Here is a 14101-nt window from a genome sequence, read left to right as displayed (position 1 = left end):
ATTTTAGAAGGGCAAAGTCTGATCAGCTCAGAAAAAGTCTGATGTAGTACTGTAATAGCTTATTCACAGAAAATATTAAAATAGATTGGCTGTCTGGCAGAAAATTGTATGGGTAGCTATGTTTAGTAAAGGACATGGCCAAAATTTACTAAGCAGCAGGTTCTTAATCCCGGCAGTTTGGTGGCAGTTTGAAGGTGGGTTCTATTCTGTTCCAGACCCCTGGGGTTTGGTGCCAGTTTTGCAGCAGTTTCTAAATGACAGCCCTGTTCTATTCTATTCTAAAATGTGTTTTGACGGCAGTTTTGCAGCGGTTTTGGCCTTAGTTAATCTGCATATAACAAAACTGCCATCAAACCGCAGTCAAAACACATTTTAGAATAGAATAGAACAGTTCTGTCATTTAGAAACTGCTGCAAACTCGCCACCAAATCCTCGTGGTTTAGAACAGCATAGAACCCGCCGTCAAACCTCCAGGGTTTAGATCCCGCCACTTAGTAAATTTTGCCCTATGACTATGAGTGATCCTGGGAATTAACCCCATTGCCATATTTAAGGGCTAGGAAGGATCCAAATTGGCCCACCCAGTGAGGATAAACTGGTAACTATCACACTATTTATAAAGTTAAACTAAGCTGTTTTCTCTATAAGCATCAGGGGTGATTCACTGGTCAGTAAATCATATAGACATACAATACATGTATCAGAGCTGCACTCCAAAAGAGATTTATATGTTGATGATTGGAGGGCATTGGCCTAGGCAACATCAATGTCATTATTCATTTTCAGTTTATATCACCATTCAAGTCATACCAAAAAAAGCATTAAATCTATATATTAACAACTGTCCTACCACCACCAAAGCCAACTTCCCCTCCCCTTACTCAAGATATTTTTAATCTCTTTCAACTCACAAAACACTGAACTGTAGTGCCCCCAGTTCACAATGTATGCCACGCAGTAGTGCTCCAGTTCACATTATATGTCACACTGTTGTATCAGAGTGAGCAGCAGAACAGTAACTTACTGAACTGTTACCCTCAAGAAGGTCTTGTCAATCACCAGCTGATAGACCCATCACAAAGTGGTCCATGAGCTCTCCGCATGGTACAGTACCAACAGAGTGTGTTGGACACCAAGTCAGATTAGCAGAAGGCAGAGTATGGATATGTGGGACCAACAGATACATGCTGATTGTCTGAGTCTTTAGAAAAGGCCAGGGTTCAATTGATAAGATATTAGCTATAACGGCAAAAACTAGACTTGGAAAAGACAGCCACATTCTATTAGCCAGAGGGGGTACCTTGCAGGGTATATATATTTTTATAAATCCACAGGCGGCACTCCAGGCGAATAATAAATGCACAATCACACAGCTATAAAGTGCAATGTTTCAGCGCCTTTATTGGCGCTTTTGTCAAGCCAGAATAAACATAAATACACACCATGTAAGATTAAATATCAAAACATCCTTCGTGCATGATGAACGCCGTCCCGGTGTCTGGCGTCCGAAGGCTGTTTCTCCGGAAATTATGTCACTCCCCTCACATTACCATTATGAGATATCAAACACCCAGTTGACATAATTATTAAATATCCACAATGAAAAAACAATAATACTTACAATACATTTATGACACACCTACATCAAACATACAAAACATAATACAATAAATACATCAAATAAGAGAAAACTTTGTGCCAGTCCATGCTGAGCATTGCCGTAGATTCATGTGATCCAGCTGACTCCTGATGTATGTCATACAATTTAATGGTAAAAAAAATAATCACTGCTAATTGGAGACTATAGATCATCTGAGAGATAAATGCATCAACAGTTACTATGTTATTGGCATCACCACAATGTATAAAATGACCCCTAGTGTTTATCACAATTATAATATAAATAGAAAAAAATATATGGTTACAAACAGTTGATATGGAACCCCTGTTGCCCAAACACGCACCCTATTAGAGACTGTGCCTTGGATAATAAGAAAAATATACTGTAAATATGAATGTGGCACTTAACGCTACAAACAGGGACTAAAGGTATACTATCATGGTAACTAAATAAAACAATGGAGCCCTAATGTCTCATTAAGACCATGTGGAGACAAGGTATCAAGCCTAATAATCCAGTTGGTCTCACATTGTAACAAATTGCATGCTCTATCACCTCCCCTTACAAGGGGGTTACTGTATGTGGTCGATAATTCTGTACCTAAGGGACGAAATGTTGTGCTTGGCCATAGCAAAGTGCCTGGCTAATGGCTGTTCACTATTGCCCATGGCTAGGGCTGCACCGTTGGCTGACCGGTGTTGGGCCATATGTTCCCTCAGGGTACATTAAGTTTTGACTATGTACACCTTTGAACATGGGCAGGTGATGGAGTATACAATGATTTTACTGGTACATGTCAGATAATAACGTATATTATATTTAACTCCTGAATAAGGATGAAAGAATACAGACCAAGTTTGTAAAAATCTGCACTTAGTGCAGTTAGGGCACTTAGGTTTACCTAAAAATTAGGTATTTTTACTTTTGCCCATCTGGGATATGTCATTACGGTTCCTCAAATGTTGCCTCTGCGATAGCAGGACATCAATGCGGAATTTGGGAAAGGTTTTAAATGTTTATCAGTAGTTATGATAGGCCATAATGACTTGGCATGATTGATGGTGAAACTCATATTGCTATAATTGTTGACCCAGATATGTCTGTTCCTAATTTCTTTATCCTTTTTGCTATAGGACAACAATCTATCGGGCACAATGGCCAACGCTTTCAATTTGGCTTGTTCTAAAGTTGCCTGATTGTATCCTCTCTATGTAAATTCAGCATACATCACATTGAATTGTTTAATACCCTCAGGTGCGATCTTTTGCTATTCTCAAGGCATGTAAAAATTGAGAAAATGGTAGTGCCTGTATCAAGGGAGCTGGATGTGCCCTGCTGGCTAACAGAATGTTGTTTCTATCTGTGGCCTTAGAGAATAATGAAGGAACCAACTTGCCCTTATCTTTGGTTAACATCACGTCCATAAAATTAACACTTTGGAGATCAGTAGTGTACGTAAATTTCATGCAAACTGTTGAAGTTATCATTTACCTCAGCAAAAGATTTTAGGCCCCAAATGATCAACAAGTCGTCCATATAATGATAAAACGCAATCACATTTTTAGCAATGTTGGGATCCTTAAAAAATACATCATGCTCAATACTAAACATATAGGCATTTGCGTACGATGGGACCACATTCGACCACATTGCAAAGCCTGAAATAAATAAAATGCCCCATCATGTACAAAGTAATTACGAGTTAAAACCAACTCCAGCAAATTCAGGAACAAATCAACACAAGGTCTTTTGTATAATAGATTGTTGGTAATGAGCATTTTAGTAGCATGCATGCCAGCTACATGTGGGATGCAGGTGTAAAGGCTACAAATGTCTACCGAACAAAGGACACAATCAAGAGGTAAATCAGGTAGTTTGGTAAATGACAATAACAAATTATTAGTGTCCTTTAGAAAGGTTGGACGAGCCTGTACACACCGTTGTAACAGGGTGTCCAAGTATGTAGAGATCGGCTGATAGAATGACCCATGGGTGGCTATGATAGGCTACCGGGGTGGCTTAGAGGGATCTTTATGGATCTAAATGGTCAAATATAAAAGTGGTTTAATTGGGAAGCTGACTTCCAAAGCTTTTTTAATCACTGGGGAAATTAAACCCTAACTACAAGCAGTAAATATTAGAGAATCCAACTCTTTATTAAAATTCACAGTGGGATCGTGTGGCAATTTTCTATAGTTAGAGTGATCACTAAGTTGTTTCTCAGCCTCCTTCTTGTAATCATGCAGATTTAAAACTATGATAGCACCCTCCTTTATCAGCCTGTTGGAACACTACATCTTCTTAAGTGGTTACATTTTTAAGGCTACTTGTTCATCTTTGCTTAGATTCCAATAACAAGGCATTTTGTTACTGGGATCTTCGCAAATTGCCCTATCTAACAGATGGGAAAAGGTCTTAATAGATGCATTATTGCTACATGGATCGAAAGCCGATCTCTGTTGTAACTTAAATAGCTGTGTGGGTACATCAGTGGGCAGGGAAGGTTTATCTGAAAAATACTTTTTAATTTTTATACTTTTATTAAGCATTTAATACTCTAGTTTCCACTGCATAGTGTCAAAGGGCACTGTTTGAACAAATTAGAGTTCTTTCCTTAGAACAGAAAGTTCTGTATCTTAAAAAAGTCTGTCCGATAGGTTAAATACTAAGGGGGTGATTCAGACTGAGACGCTAAGCCACGATCACTCGCATCCAAAAGGGCCAGGTATGCAAATTCCGCGATTGAACTGTCTGGAGTAAGGACGCACTCTATGTCTTAGAGAGCAGCAGTACAGCGAATGCACCCCAGTATAAAGACACCCACTTTTCTTTCTTAGCACACATCATCTCCAGGAAGTGTATGATTAATCAGAACCATCGAGAGCCATCAGAGTTGCACTAAGCGCTTGAGGTAGACCCTACCCCCAAGCAAGTCCTGCGATCACTGAAGGCTGAAATACAACAAAGTGATGTGTACAATGATGCTTCCATGCTAATTATGCACACCCATAAAACTCAGTTTTGACACCCAGACACACCTGCATTCGCAGCACCATTTCCCCGTTCACAAGCACCTTCCCCTGTTAACACCCACAAACTTCACTATCTGTCACTCAAAGTAGGGCTCAGTCTATATGCTATTAGCACACAATTCCCGATCGCAGTGACTGGTTTGCACATGCACACTGCGATGCATACGCCCATAGCAAGTGATCGCGGCTTAGCATCCGGGTCTGAATCTGGCCCTTAGTCCTGCATCCCTTGGGAGGTCTTCTTCTGCCCCTGTTTCTGTTGATAATGTCTATATCTTTATTTTAGACATTAGCACAACTCTCAACTTACTAAAAGTGTTTTCTAACATACTCCATGATATTTCAGTATTGGGCGTTTGATAAAGTGCATAATGCAGAAAACCAAGGTTGAAAACCCCTTTCAAGATTCAATTTCATGATTAGCTCACATAAGAATTCATTATATTTGTAGTATGTACATCATAATCATGGATCCATGTCCAGATGATGATAGGTTTCTTCCCAGACCTGTTTCTATTGACCACAGCACAGCGCATAGGAGGAACCATCAAAATAAACTTGGGTATGCTTTCCCTTTTTTGTCTGATGAGTGAGAAAAATGAGCACTGAGGATAATACTGCTTTAGATCTAAATTGGAATTACTGACATTGGATTAACCGATTCTCAATGACTACATTTTCTAGACCTGGGGATCGACACCTAGGTAAGGTTTCACTGTTACATTGTGTGTTCGGTGTGTGTCTCATTATCTACACAGCAAAATACCAATGATTGATATTTCAATGGCAATTAATTGTTGTTTTGCTAAAGACAATAAAAGCACTGTTGACAGATACAGAATGTCGGTATGTTTAGAGTGTTGACAATCGCAATGTTGACATGTTCAAAATGTTGACATTCAAAATGTCCACAGGTTCATAAAGTTGACACACAATTTTCAATCTAACACAAACACTAATCCTAACTATAACCCTAACCCTAAACCATAAACTTAAAATTGAAATTGTCAATATTTTGACTGTTTGGACAATTACTGTGTTGTTATTTTGACTAAATGTGACATCATGTCACATGGCAATATTTTTTTTGTATCGAACTTTTGACTGTGAACATAGTGATTATTGACATAATCACTACATACCAACTGTTCTACACCACTATAATATAATTCCAGCACTTGCAGTAAGCTCTACAAAACCTAAATTATTTGGCAATTTTTGTTTTCTACCATGATCTGATCTGTATGAACAACCTTTATGTATGCAAAAGTGCCTCATTCACACATCCCTGCAAACAGTCTTTTTAGGTTGCTGTAACTAAACAGTGTTTCAAAACAATTTATTGTTTCAAAGATATCTTTATATCATTTTGTCTAAAGGCTTTAATAATATTTGTTTAATCCTCACTAATTGACTTTTTATCACCCCTTCAGGAATGAAGATGAACCTACATTATATGACAAAAGTTTTCACAAAAGGATGTGTCTTGTGTATATGATCTATGCGATATAGCTTATCTATTCTTTCAGACAATGTTGCTTCAAACCTCCTGATACACTTCACTGATGTTTACCTGATTTGCTCTGTTCTCTAGTAGGATTTAAGGTGACTTTTCTCTTTCTTTTATTATCGTTAACATCCTTATGACATTCATCTAAATAAAAGTCGGTATTGTGTACAAATACAGTTCCTCTTGATCTGATAACTGGATCGTTCTAATTTAGGGACTTTCTCTAAGTTAGTGCTGCTGGGGAATTCCTTAGACAAGTTCAAAACTTTGCACATTCGACAAGTTAAACCTTTTTTGTAGCTAGAATCCAGATAACATTATCCCCACTTGTGTTTTGCACATATACTATTTATTTATTATCAGTTATTATATTAGTGGGGGAAAAAGAAATACAGTAGTTCTTGATCATGTGGCTGGAGAAAATGAAAAACTACCAAAATAAATCTACATATATTTGGTTGTTTTTGAAAATGTACACAATAATAATGTTGATCCCATCAACATTCTCTAAGTAGCCTATTAATCTTGTCAACATTCCGCCATCGGCATTCTGGGATCGATATCATCATCATCACTGTCAACATAGTGACTTTTGATCCAGCATACCCATCCACCTTGGAGGAATCCATGTGTATATATAATTATTAGAAGCATCTTTCTTTGGTTGGAAAAAAATCTCTATTGCTGACAAAAGAGTGTCAGGTATAGCAGTGTAAGATCAGTTTAAGGACACCAGCTTGAACATACTGTAGTATACTGTAATACACAGCAAAATAGAGTTGTTTTACATACAGTATTTACCTGTGGAATAGACTAAGTTCAACTGGTGCTGTCATACTGATCTTACACTGCTGTATGTAACACTCTTTTGTAAGCAATACAGATTTTTCCATCCTTTTTCAACCAAAGGAAGGTACTTCTAATTTGTTTACATTCAAATGGATGGGTATGCAGGAACAAAAGTCATTATATCAACAGTAACATTGTCGATCCCAGAATGCCGGGGGCGGCATGCTGACAGGATTAACAGACTACTTACAGGATGTTGACAGGATCGACATTACAACTGTAAAGATGCTGGTACAGCTGCAGGCCACCCAGTAGAGCTGATTCCCCTGGCTCCCAACCAACAATTAAGATTTCTTTATTACTTTATAGGATAAAAATGGTCACACAGGTTGGTTTTCCTGAGATGGGAATCAGTTACAGATTTTGGTCTAGGTAGGACGATGTATGAGATCTATGAGGAACCTCATTCAATCAACTGAAGAAGTACTTTACAAAATAGTGAACTGCACATTCTGTACTCTCACCCTTTTTTTCAAATGTATATATATATATATATATATATATATATATATATATAAGATTTCTACAGCACATCCAGAACAGTATTAGATAATCCATTTAATAGCCTTTATTAAACTTGACTCTTTAGCCATTGAAAATGCAGACAAGTGTCTCTGGATTTTTGATTTTGCTATTATAATTTTTTATTGTCTCTTAACATAACCTGATCCTTATTTTATTATATTTGGGTTCCTTGTTTCTTTCTTACAACTCTTTTTTACATGTGTGACACCATTGGTAATATCAAGTGATATTCTAAAGAAGGATAGCTTCTCAAATTCATATAGGTGTCTTTTTTTCAAAACACTAATTACACCAAACATAAATTCTGGCACCCAAAAATCCTTATGGAGGAGACACTACACTTCTGAATAAATCTGCCCAATTTCAATTAGAACGGAATATAGAAAGTAAAAAGACAGAGGGGTAGATGTACTAAGGCTTAGAGAGAGATAAAGTGGAGAGAGATAAAGTACCAACCAATCAGCTGCTAGCTGTCATTTTTCAAACAACGCCTGTAACATGGCAGTTAGGAGCTTATTGGGTGGTACTTTATATATCTCCATGTTATCTCTATCCAAGGCTTAGTACATTTCCCCCAGAGTCTTAGCCCTTTTTCATCCTGGGGAAATGAGGTTCTAACCTTTATTAACATTCTTGATTCCCATTATTTGACATTGTTTATTACCTATACATTTAGTTTTTAGGTTTAGTGTTATTTAGTATTCACCCATCTGGTATAATGCATTATGTTGCTATAATCCAGATAGTCCAGAAATCACCTTCTTCATCTTTGCAGAACATTACTGAACTATCTGTCTAATCTCCATGACATTCAATTGTATTAACACTATTTTCAGGTCCACCATCTCTGGGTTAAATGATGTGACATCTCTAATCCATATATATAATATCTCCCTCAAAACATCTACACAAAACATTTACTTGCTGGTACTCAATTGCTAAAATCAGTCATTAAACTACATGGTCCCAGTGACCACTATACAACAATCCTCAAATATGGCCTCCAACAGGAAGCATCTGAATTGTGAATCTCAACCAATTAATCTTTCTTTAAATACTCATCAGTTTTGAAACCCTTCAGTGCAATTCTGATATCCAACCTTCATAATACTTCTGGTTTCCACATATTTCCCAGCACATAATTGAGAGATAGGCTTGCTTTAAACATTTTCAATATGTTTGTAAAACCACTTTAATCAGTGGGAAAACATCTGATTTATACAAACATACTTTACAGATTGAATTTAGCATTGAAACTCCTCATTTGCTAAAATGGAAATCCAGACTGAACAAATAACTCAAGTATATAACATAAAAAATGTTTCACATATATTTAAATCTCCACAATGCACTGATGCATTTGGCTTCATAAGTATGTCATGGACTTGTCCATTGGGATCTCCTGTATAGGAAGTCATCTTCTCTTCATCTATCTTGATGCCGACTTACAACCCAATCTCTATGAGAAGCCAAGATAAATGCTTTCAAATTGATTTCCAGTACCTACTGGGTGCTGTATTGCTGTCACTTTTGGGGTTTTGAGATCCAAGTCAGGACCTGTTCACTACAGTAAACCGTGTCTTCTGGAATTTTTTAAATTTCTGCGTGATGAATGAGACTCAAAGAGTAATGCAGTTTTTTTTCAAAAATTCCAGTGGAAACGGATTATTGTAGTGACATTTTTGCTTGTGTATATTTTCTACCAAAAAAATATTTAAGGCTTAGACACCACAAAAAAATTAATATTGTGCTATACAAACAGTTCACATACTTGATTGTATGTAAATATCCTGTGGTCACACAGAGAATCACTCCTACGTGCCAGGCAACACATAGGTCAGCAGGTAAGTACAAGACCCAAGGTGAGATTGGCAGGAGGATGTGGTGGTTCCTCAGTGGTAATATAAAGAGGGTCAGTAATAGCAATGAGGGTAGTACAGTACAAGAAAAGCAAGGTAAAGAATCAGGAAGAAAGAAGAGATGGAGGTAGGTGGCACAAAATAGTACAGCTAGGTGAGGAAAGTGAGTAGAACAAGACAAACAGAAAGAAGCAGCTGTGGAAGGCAAAAGTAATAAGAATGCGAAAAGTGGCAACCTGTAAATATGGAACACCTAAATAAGCAAATTAATAAAAATATGGTACATTAATAAACTCATGATAACAGTATAATATAAAAAAAAACAGAATGTCAAAGTTATGGTTGACAGAGGTAAGGCAACAAAGGTACAATACAGGGGAAGTAGAGTAGAAGACAGAGGGTGTAATGAAAAATGGGTGGAGAGAAAGTGGATAATAGCCCCCCCTACTGGAAAAGGGAGAGCACATAAAGCAAACACATCAAAAACATAACACATCAACATACTAGAATAGGAATAGCACAACATAGGTGTAATTGACAGCTCTCCGATATGCCTCTGTAACGTTCACTATAAGAGAGGGTATCCAAACATGGGGAATAGAAGAGAAAAAAAGGTAACTGAAAAGGAAGGAAGAGCATGAGTAAGTAACATACATGAGAGGAGAGATAGGGCAATCATAATGGTGGTGTGAGAGCTACAGTAGATAGAATCTGATAGCGATCAGTGGAGCAACAATAAATGTCTTACAGAAGAGGTGTACCTCCGCAAAATGGAAGGTTCCCTTTGAGACTAAAATTGGAACATAAAATAGAATTGTTATGAGTTCTTAGGTTTTGGAAGCAGAGGTGGATGATCTGGAGGATCTAGGAACAGTGGACCATTCCATATGAGGCAGGCATCAGTTAAGTGTCAATCAAGGTCTTTGGAAAAGGGGTCAAAGGTAGCAGAATTATCCTCTTCAGCAACGCCCAATGTAGGAGTAAAATTAATTTCTTAATATCAATCTTGGTATCAAATATTTATAAGTTTACAAACTCTATGCTGTAATTAAATCCAGTTGATCACAAATGTTTTCACCATAGGGGATATAGTAGTTCACATTGGGGTTTGACATAGATTATGAGGTACAGCTGTGTATTTTGCATAAGACATGCATGTCTGTGCTGCGCATGTGCACCAAAGATGAGTAAGCGTCCATCTATATAATTGTTTGTATATTGTTGGCTTGCTTATACCTATGCCTAATAAGGCATGATGGCCAGACAAAGGGAGCAAGCATTGTCCAAGTGCAGTAAGTTTGTGTTTATGAAAATGCAAGTGCAACACTATTAAATGTGGACACATCTGCAGATACTGTAGGCGGCGTATCACTTGCGGGTGCTTGAGGACCAGTGGAACAATATGCAATGATGATGATCACTACTATCAGCATCACTATGCAGCCACTTCTGATGTATTGATTGTTTATTGATCCCTTCAGATGACAATACTTAAATCATTAGCTTCACAGCTCTATCACATGGTGTCGCTGATATTGATTCCAATTACTTATTTGGCATTTCTATTTAGAGTAGTACAGAAAATAAGATTTACTTTTTATTTTAAAATGGCAAAGCAACAAACATTTTTATAAATTGAATTGTTATTTGCTGTTACATCTGGTGCATGTGCTACTGTTGTTGATGTTGATGTATCCCGACATGTATCTGACTGAATATATATATAAACATGTCTTTTCTTCCTTGTTTCTTTTTCTACACACCTCTGGTTTTCACAGTAACTGTCTGCACCCATACCATACCACAACATTATGGAACTACCACATCTCTTCCTCGACACTGAAATTGGCATTGCCAGATATATATAATGATTGATGCATACCCTGGAACCTGTCTATGATATCTAGGTTTCTTTGATGAAACATGCTACTCAAGAAAAGGTTAAAACTTGTAGTCAGTTGACCTGCAGCAGATTGCCTATTTTGCAATTTAATTAAAATTAATTAAAGTACATTGCGATCCTGAACATTGCAAATTTGTGCTCAAGGTTGGCTTTTACTGTCAGAGATCCAGTATGACCTCACCTTAGATGCTATTTCTTGTGACTGAAGGTCAGGCAAAATGCACCCCTTGCAATAACTCCTGTTCTAGAGTTACATAGGCTTCCACTTGCAGTCATATTAGCCAACACCATAGGCCATCAAGACAGTCTAGAATGATCATACAAGATCCTGAACCTAGTCAGATGTTACTTTCTTAGCTAATTTGTGAATCAAAACTGTTTCATTCAATATTCCTGGTCCACTCATGTAGACAGGTGTTTCCTATATTTAGACCACTACCTCTATTGCACGCAAAGACCATTACTTATGCAGGTTGAGTCTCCCATATCCAAAATGCTTGGGACCAAGGGTATTTTGGATAATGGAATATTCCATATTTTGGAATATTTGCATATCATAATGAAATATCTTGGGAATGGGGCCCAAAAATACACACAGAATGCTTTTCTGTTTTATATACACTTTATACACATAGCCTACAGGTAATTTTATACAATATTTTCAATTATTTTGTGGCTCAAGCAAAGTTTGTGTACAGAAATTAAATTCATTTATGTTTCATATACACCTTATTCACAAGGTAATTTATATAATATTTTTAATAATTTGTGCCTTGGACAAAATTTGTGTACATTGATCCATCAAAAATCAAAGGTTTCATTATATCAGTCATGCCAAAATAATTCTGTATTTCAGAATATTCCGTATTTTGGAATATTTTGATATGGGAGACTCAACCTGTACATACTATGTTAATTGTGTAAAGTTGGTACCTTCTACAGTCTGATATTCCAAATTGCAGAATCATCTTAATTTAGAGCATTGAAAGATAAATCTTGGAATGCAGATGATGTACTTAAGACCCGTTCAATGCCACATTTTAATTTGTAGCAAAAAAGCTCTCTTGGGTTTGAACTATTGTTTTAATTCAATTTTATATTAGTCTTGTCAACTGGATTTTTTTCTAGTTTCATCATATAGTTTTATTTGACTTCCATTACATTTTCATTTTCATTAAGAAAGCTACTGACTAATTAACATTTTAATATAATGACATTGTAATTAAATGTAAATGACTACAATATTATATATATCTAATTATAATAAAAAAATTGCTCTATAGTAATTAGGATTTCTTGCTAGATAACAATCTACAGTATATTTAAATGTTAAAGGGAATCTAATTGCACATAGTGTTTTTGATTCAGTTTGTTTGTGAAAATAAAATAGAACATTTTCTACATAAATCTCAATAAATCTATATGAAATAAGATTACACTGAAACAATATTGCAGTTTTACCTCTTAAGTTTTAATAAATATGCAGATTGGTTTGAACTTTCAATTCAAATTTGATCTGAACAAGTTCATTATAAAATACAGTTTAAACATTGTTGATACAATAAACACATACAGTAAAAAAGAAGCTAAATGTCCCCCCAAAAATGTACAAAATATGTGGACAATACACACTCTACTGTGAAATATTGCAATCAACAATGAACCGCGTGATTGTGTGTTTTTATAAAGGTGACTCTCTATATTCCTATACTTTTTAAAGGGTTTTCACTTTTTTTTAAAGGCAAATAAATAATTTCAATATTTTTGTTCAACCTTTTCACATACTGTTCTACTGGTTTAATTGTATTACAGTTTTGTTTTGAGAATTTTTTCATAGAGATATATTTTTGACAACAGGCTGTGAAAAGAGTAAATTAAGTGGTAGTTCCATGAGTATTGAGTATTATCTCTAATAAACATTGCATCTGAAACAAGTACTGATTTTTTATTTATACATTTCTGAATTTTCATGCAATATATGTATTCCATTACAGTTGACTTTTTAGATGTATCTGTCCTAGTTTAAGAACTCTATCTGTTTGTTATGTTTCCCTGCCAGGTTGCAAGGGTTAATGTTATGTGAGCTGCACTACTGGTCCTCACCAGAGGTGCTGCTCTCTGGACTTTGTTCTGCACTCAGGTGTCAGGTAATTATGACTTATCATGGACCACACCTACAGTAAGACCTGACTATTTAGTATGCCTCAGCCCAGCACTCATTGCTGGGTCATTTATGGTACCTCTTGTTTCCTGCCACAGCTTGGATTCATGTTTCATGTTTGCTCTGATCTACCATGCTTGCAACCTGCCTTTGACATTTATTTATGTTTATGCAAAGATTTCTGGATCCCTGTTCATGTGTATTCCAATAATCTGGACTTTGTTTTAAACCTCCTCTATGCTTCTGTATATATTAAACCAAGAGGACACTGTTACTCACTAGGTTACCATCTTTGTTTATTTATTTTTCTAGGACTTAATTTATGTCTAACATTATCATCACTCTGGAGTCTGAGTTACTGCCTGCTTTACTATTTATTAATCTGGGACTTAGTGTCTGCATTTCCAAATTTTACCATGTCCAATATATTCATACCAGTGCTTATTCAGGACTCACCATAATTACATGTCCAGTATATATGTATTCTCACGCTTGTCTGCACTCCCCTGCCACCTGGTATTACCTCAATAAACATCATACTTTAATCACTATTAAATTGTGCGACTTGTGGTTCAACTGCACTCCAGGGGGTACATCTTAAACATCTGTCCAGAGCAATGTGACATCCAATGAAGAGAGTA

This window comes from Taudactylus pleione, unplaced genomic scaffold (assembly GCF_031769625.1).
Source record: "Taudactylus pleione unplaced genomic scaffold, aTauple2 ptg000276l, whole genome shotgun sequence".
NCBI lineage: Eukaryota > Metazoa > Chordata > Amphibia > Anura > Myobatrachidae > Taudactylus > Taudactylus pleione.
The sequence above is the reverse complement of the archived record's forward strand: the minus strand, read 5'-3'. Positions refer to the sequence as shown.